Raw genomic sequence first — 7,408 nt, forward strand, 5'->3', positions numbered from 1 at the left:
AAAAAAAAAAAAAAAAAAAAAAACTAAAAACAGATTGGGACTGACATATACACAATACTATATATAAAATAGATAACTTGTAAGAACCTGCTGTATAGCACAGGGAACTTTACTCAATACTCTGTAATGGCCTATATGGGAAACGAATCTAAAAAGAATGGATATATATATATGTATAACAGATTTACTTTGCTGTACACCTGAAACTAACACAATACTGTAAATCAACTATAATCCAACAAAACTTTTAAAAAAAAATCTGTTTTCCAAATTATATATGAGGAGCAGCATAAAAGGGGAATTCTAGTAATTATGTATTTTCAGACTCAGTTCTAAAATAAAATGTAAACTTTTCTCTCCATAAAAAAAAGTGCATACATACATACATGTACGTGTGTGTATGTCTGTGTGTGTCTGTGTATGTGAAAAATAAAAGGCTATTTTTAAACCTTTTAAAAAAGACTAAAACAGGAGAAAAAGAAAACTGGTGTGTTCATATTAATATCAGACAAAATAGATGAATTTAACAGAAATGAAAAGGATCATTTCATAGTGATAAAAAGGTCAAAAAGACATAAAAATTCTAACTACATACTCAATAACAGAATTTCAAAATTACAGGAAGTAAAAATTGGCAGACTTAATTAAAGGGAGAAATTAGACAAATCTGGTTTGAATATAAAGTTGAGTAAAGTAGTACTCTCCAGAAAGTAGATAAAAAAGATGCAGGGAAAGAAAACTGGAGAGAAACAAGAAGAAAATTAGAAGAGCAATGCAGGAGGCCCAACATTTTGCTCCTTTTTTCTGCTGTCTGGTCCCAGATGCCTTAAATGTAATCAGCCCTATTTCCCCAGGACTCCTCTTGGCCCAGCTCACTGACTGCCCCAGAGGGGTTCCTGTAGGCGCTCAGTGCCGCTGCAATCAGACCATCACGGAAAGGGTCTTCTCAGATATCTTCTTAGGAAGGAAGCTCCATCTAATAACAAAGCTGCCTTCAAGCTTGCTCTTCAGTCTTACATTAATTACTTTTCATATTCATGGATATGTAAATAGTCGCTGATAAAAATAAATATTTGGTTGAGGGAGGAACACGCATAAATTATAACTCATGTTTTCTGAGCTTAAAGAGTGCTCAGTCATCTGGAAGGGAAAACAGGAAACACTGAAGGAAAATAATGAGCAAGGTTGGGAAGCTTAAAATAAACCCAGTGGGAGTCTCCAGATCAACTAGGCTGTGACAAATCCTTCCATTTTCATTGCCCCTGGGGCTCTGCAGATTCGGAAGACTTCTGCTCACTTCTTTACTGGGATCTAAAGAGACTGTGGGCGGCGGGGCCGCGGAGCGCTGGGGAGCAGCAGCCCCCAGCGCAGGGAGGGGGAGGGGTGGGAGTGGGAGGGCGCGATGCGGCCGGTTGGTGCGGTGCCTTCCGCCCTCTGCAGCCGTCTGCGTCTTTTTTCTTTCCTTTTCGCAATTTTGAACATTTTACAAGACGAGGGGTTCGAGGCAAGTGAGAGCACCCTGCACGTCGTGGAGGAGCTCACGGGCACTTGGCGCGCTCCCTGGGGACTGCACTGGGAACCTGAACGTTTTTTGTTTTTATGCAGATGTTTTATATTTTTATGCAGATGTATTTATAAAGACATAGGTAATTTTTTTTCCTCCCTTGTCTCCACCGCCTTGAAAGCGAGAACTTTTGGCAAAGGACGGAGGAAGAAGCTCAGCAACATTTTGGGGGGAGGTTGGGGTTGTTTTTTTTTAAGAAAAAAAAAAAATTGAGTGCATAGCGATGGGGAAAATGTCCCGACCACTCCCACTGAAACCCACCTTTATCCCACCTCCCTACCGCGTGCTCGGGTCCTTGCTGGAGAACCCGCTGAAGCTCCCCCTTCATCACGAAGATGCATTTAGCAAAGATAAAGACAAGGAAAAGAAGCTGGATGATGAGAGTAAGAGCCCGACGGTCCCCAGTCAGCATTCTTGGGACCCACCTTATGGGACAAAACCCTTCCCTATGACGGAGATACTTTCCAGGTGGAATACATGGACCTGGAGGAGTTTTTGTCGGAAAATGGCATTCCCCCCAGCCCGTCTCAGCATGACCACAGCCCTCACACTCCCGGGCCACAGCCGGCTTCCCCCTCCGTCATGGACCTCAGCAGTCGGACCTCAGCACCCATTCACTCTGGCATCCCATCCCCAAACTGCATGCAGAGCCCCATCAGACCAGACCAGCTATTGCCAGCCAACCGCAATACTCCGAGCCCCATTGACCCTGACACCATCCAGGTCCCGATGGGCTATGAGCCAGACCCGGCCGACCTTGCCCTCTCCAGCATCCCCTGGCAGGAAATGTTTGACCGTCGCAAACCCAAGTTCTCTGAGGAAGAACTGAAGCCACAGCCCGTGATTAAGAAAGCTCGCAAAGTCTTCATCCCAGATGATCTGAAGAGCACTGGAGGAAAAAGTACCCAGCAGATTTAAGTCACTGCTGTCATCCAGTACCTCAGATTACCTTCAGTGATGCAGAATCATAAAATGACCAGGTTTTGGGACTTCCCTGGTGGCGCAATGATTAAGAATCCACCTGCAGGGACTTCCCTGCTGGCACAGTAGTTAAGAATCTGTCAGCCAATGCAGGGAACACGGGTTCAAGCCCTGGTCCGGGAAGGTCCCACATGCTGCAGAGCAGCTAAGCCTGGGCGCCAGAACTACTGAGCCTGTGCTCTGGAGTCCGCGAGCCACAACTACTGAGCCGGTGCGGCCGAGAGCCCATGCTCTGCAACAAGAGAAGCCACCGCAATGAGAAGCCTGCACACCGCAAAGAAGAGTACTAGCCCCCGCTCGCTGTGACTAGAGAAAGCCTGAGCGCAGCAATGAAGACCCAATGCAGCCAAAAAAAAAAAAGAATCCGCCTGCCAATGCAGGGGACACAGGTTCAAGTCCTGGCTGGGGAAGGTCCCACATGCCACAGAACAACTAAGCCCGTGTGCCACAACTACTGAGCCTGCGCTCTAGAGCCTGCGAGCCACAACTACTGAAGCCCGTGCGCCTAGAGCCTATGCTCCGCATTGAGAGAAGCCACTGCAATGAGAAGCCCCCTCACCACATAAAAGAGTAGCCCCCGCTCACCGCAACTAGAGAAAGCCCACGTGCAGCAACAAAGACACAACGCAGCCGAAAATAAACAAATAAATTTATTTTAAAAATAAAATAAAATAAATAAAAAATAGAGACTGTGTAGGGAGATGCCTAAATCAATTGGTTTCTGGAGTTGGTCTTTACTTCCCTGGGGCATCAAGATCTAATACTGATGTCCCCAGTGGCTTTCTCAGACATTTGTGCCTGCTCTTTGGATGAATGAGTCAAACCTCTGCTGAGGAAGAATTGTTTCTCAGGGACCCAATTCCCTCCCTCTGCTGTCTTCTTCCCTTTCCTTTCCCAAGCATCTACCCTTCCTGCCAAAACTGGGACCCAGCTATCAAGTCAGAGGTTCACTTTCTTTCTCAGAGGTTCACCTTCTACGTCACTGAGAATGGGAATACACAGGGATAGGTTCGTTAAAAAGGTTTCCTGTAATGACCCTGGCAGGTAAACAGAGACGCTGATTGAGGAGGCCAGGGCTGGCTCTCACAGTTGACGGCCCTCGCGTAACTACCACGGACTTCAGTCGCTCTTCTAAGACTTCCATATTGCTGAGAGGGTCTCAAACCTAGACCTCTTACAGGCTCACACACTAGCATTTTCCTCAGGGGGCAGGACAAGAGTATTCTCTGGAAGAAACTGTGATATTTATTAGTAAACCCAGCAATGGTCCCAGGGGTGGCCAATTTGGCATCCTTCCAGAATGTGTCAAAACTCCAAGGTGTTGATTATTCGCGCCTCAGGTACTCGGGCCTGTCTTCCTATGGCTTCACAGTGCGAGAGAACATCCGCTGCCCTCAGAAGATGCTTCAGCGGTCCTTAAACTCTCCAGATACAATAGATAAGCTTCTAAAATTGCTTCACATTCAACAAACTCTGGGCCATAATGATCCATTATAAAAACTGAAAAAAACTTGAAAGGGGCTTTCCCTGGTGGCGCAGTGGTTAAGCATCTGCCTGCCAATGCAGGGGACACGGGTTCGAGCCCTGGTCTGGGAAGCTCCCACATGCCGCGGAACAACTAAGCCTGTGTGCCACAACTACTGAAGCCCGCGTGCCTAGAGCCTGTGCTCCGCAACAAGAGAAGCCACCACGATGAGAAGCCCACGCACCGCAACGAAGAGGAGCCCCCGCTCACCGCAACTAGAGAAAGCCCGCGTGCAGCAACAAAGACCCAACGCAGCCAAAAGTAAAAAAAATAATAATCAATAAATAAATTTATTAAAATAAACAAAACTCCAAGGTACTTTGATATATTTAATCAGGTTATAACATTATACCTTGGGACAGGAGACCAGAGGTGAGTCCAGGGGCACTCAGTGTTCTTCCATAAAAAATGGTTTAGTCTTTTGAAATGACATAAAAATTTTGACAGAAGGCAGCCTGGGCCGAAGCATGCCGAGAAGCACCGTCAGCCGCTCCTGGCAGTCTATTTTTATTGGGATTTGTGAAGACAGCAGATGCATTCCCAGAGCTCGCTCACTGGTACAATGGCCCTCACCACCACCCATTTCCCAGGGTGGGAAACAAACAGTTGGAGCTGCTGAATCACTGATTTCAGAAACAAGTCATCAAAAGGACAGTCTTCACACACCAGATCATAATATTATACTTAGAGGCATCCACATTAGATACCCTCTTCAAGGTATAAAGACACTGAGAAATGATGTTACTCAATGCAGAAAACGAATAAGAAAAATAACGATCTGCAGTATACTCACATACCGCAGGGGAAATAAGCCAGAGGAGAGCAGATTAAAAAGAAGTTTATTGTACAATTCATCAACTTCCTCGCTCAGATGACCTGACTCTGTCCCACTGAAAACTCACCTCTCTTCTGAGCCTGTTCCTTTGGTTTTCCTGACACACTGAGTCCTGCTTCAGTAGTACCCTTGGAACAAAAGCCATGCCATCTCACAGAAAGGTTAAGAGCACCCCCAGCTGATGCTCCCTTGGTCTGTATCACTACACAGCAGAAGCTATTCTCAAGGGTCCCCATTTGATAAAGATGGAGACATAGCAGGAAGTCCCCTCGTCCCTGTGCAGTGCAATGGAAGATCTGCTGATTGACCAAAACTCAAGCATCTTGACAGCGGGTGGGGAGGGGATCCCAGGCATCTCCTTAGGGGGTCAGGAGAGGGTGAGAGATGCCTGTACAGCTCCTCTGCTCCTCTCACCTCTGGAGTCTTTTCTGACCCAGGCTTCACTCTGAAAAAGATTTCGCTGCCTCAGGTTGATGGTGTTCCATCCCCTTTGCCATAGGGTCTCTAATCACAGGAACTACAGGAAGCTGAATGAGCCCTCTTTATAAACCTAATTAGTCTTTAATACTCTTCTAAATAACTTAAGGGCAATTTTTCTTTATAGATCTGTCCCCTTTTATGTGCAAATATACATTGGAACATACCGATTTACCTTCAAGCAAATCCAAGAGTCATTTTTTTGAGAATCATACCTTTAGGTAAGAAATCAATGTAATTATAAGGAAAGTATTGACATTTTATTTATATACAATTCACATATGACTACAAAAACTTTGGTTGATATTGTAACAATTTTCAAAATAGAACATTAATAATGGTTCTTCTTTAAAGGAGGGGATGGAATCTTAACACTTAATGAACACCTACTATGTGTCAGAGTCAATGCTGGGAATATCATATAATTTAATTAAAACACATATCACCTTTAAGTGATTGTGGCTTTTCTCTATTTCTTTTTTCTCCCCTCTCTCTGACACTAATATAGCTCCTATCCCCTAAATTCCAGAAAAAGGAGGGGGTATGATATGGGCAGAGGAGCTTCACAGAGGCAGGAGATGGAGGCGACGGCTTTGATTAGACAATAATGGCTTACACTTTGCAGTCTGAGCAAAGAAAAATTGCTCTACATTCCTCTCTGTATTTGCAGACACAAACCCATCTCCGATACACAGAAAACAGAAACATCTCCCAGGTACATGCTGTACTCAACACACAGATCAGGGGTGCTTATTTACCCAGTGGAAACAACCTTAGACTTGGAGTTTATATCTCATCTCTGCTACTTGCTAGCAGTGTGACTTTGGGCAAATCCCTTCACCTCTTAGAGCTTCAGTTTTTTTCATTATTAAAATGCAGGTTATAACACCTACCTCATAAAGTGTTTGGAAGATCAAGTGGTGTAAAGTAGGTGAAAAATTTTAATCATTATAACAACACCGTTAAGGCAAATGAAATCTGTACTTTACAGAAGAGGGAAAAAAAAAAAGAAAACAGGTTAAGGAAACCAAGTGATTTACCCAAAGCCACACAGGAAATAATCAGAGAAGCCAGCAATTAATCCCTTCTGACTCTGAACAGTCAGATGTGCTTTTTTCCATGGCACAGACAAATTCCATCTCCCCTGCTGCCCTCCCTTTTGGGCTCTCAGACATGGAAAGTAATGCCTCCTCTATCCCCATTGATCTCAGGGCCTTCTCTCTTCACAGCCACCTGGTGCTAGCCAAGTCAGCCAAATGTGGTAGATACGTGGTTTGCTGGCATTAGGAATGTCATCAAAGCATCTGTAAGTCAGAAAAGGAGACAGGATTTGGAAAGCACCATGACGGCATGTGGCACACCACTGGACCTACAGCCTGACAGGAAAGGCTGAAAGTAGGGGAACTGATACGGATCTGGGTAAGTCTACACTGACTCCAAAAAATGAGGCTTCTTATGTATGCAGGTTTTGTTTTTTACCCTTGGAATTTAAGCTCCATTAGGACAGTCACAGTGGCCTGTGTGTGGCTGGGTGCCACAGGTTAACAGGACACAGAGTGCTGACTTCCAGCCCCCAGTCATACCAGGGCCTTTCAAGGACCAGGGCCAGGGCCAGGTGAAAGACAGTGACTTTCAGAAGATAAGAAGGAGCTGTCCATCTTTTTTTTTTTTTACATGTCAGGTAAAATCCTTTCTACCAGCAGAAATCCAGAGACTCTCTTCCCATTATGAAGAACCTCCAACTGAGGGTGGAGGCTGAGCAAATGGGGCAAGCTGCTAAGAAGGGGACAGGAAGCCCTAAAGCCGAGAGACCTGGATATTTCAGTACAATCAGGCTTTGCTTCCGGTTAGATTGGTTCTGCCCACCAACATCCTCTTTGGTGTGCTCATCTGTCTGACATGCTGACAATTACAGCAGTGCTGATTTTATTATTGGATCACACAGGGCAAAGCTCTTCCATGAATTTGTACCTATCAATTCCAGTGTATAATGGTATTAACTCTCCCATGAAAACTCACTATTAGC

General features: G+C 45.0%; 1 pseudogene across 1 annotated transcript; it reads left to right on the forward strand.

Annotated features, from left to right (window-relative positions):
- The first annotated feature begins 1,787 nt into the window (after positions 1 to 1,787).
- On the forward strand, positions 1,788 to 2,482 carry LOC103086849 (hepatic leukemia factor pseudogene; annotated as a pseudogene). The gene has a single exon (XR_456894.1). The product of XR_456894.1 is annotated as a hepatic leukemia factor pseudogene (transcript).
- Positions 2,483 to 7,408: the final 4,926 nt, after the last annotated feature.

This window comes from Lipotes vexillifer, unplaced genomic scaffold, assembly GCF_000442215.2.
Source record: "Lipotes vexillifer unplaced genomic scaffold, Lipotes_vexillifer_v1.1 scaffold278, whole genome shotgun sequence".
NCBI classification, from domain to species: Eukaryota; Metazoa; Chordata; class Mammalia; order Artiodactyla; family Lipotidae; genus Lipotes; species Lipotes vexillifer.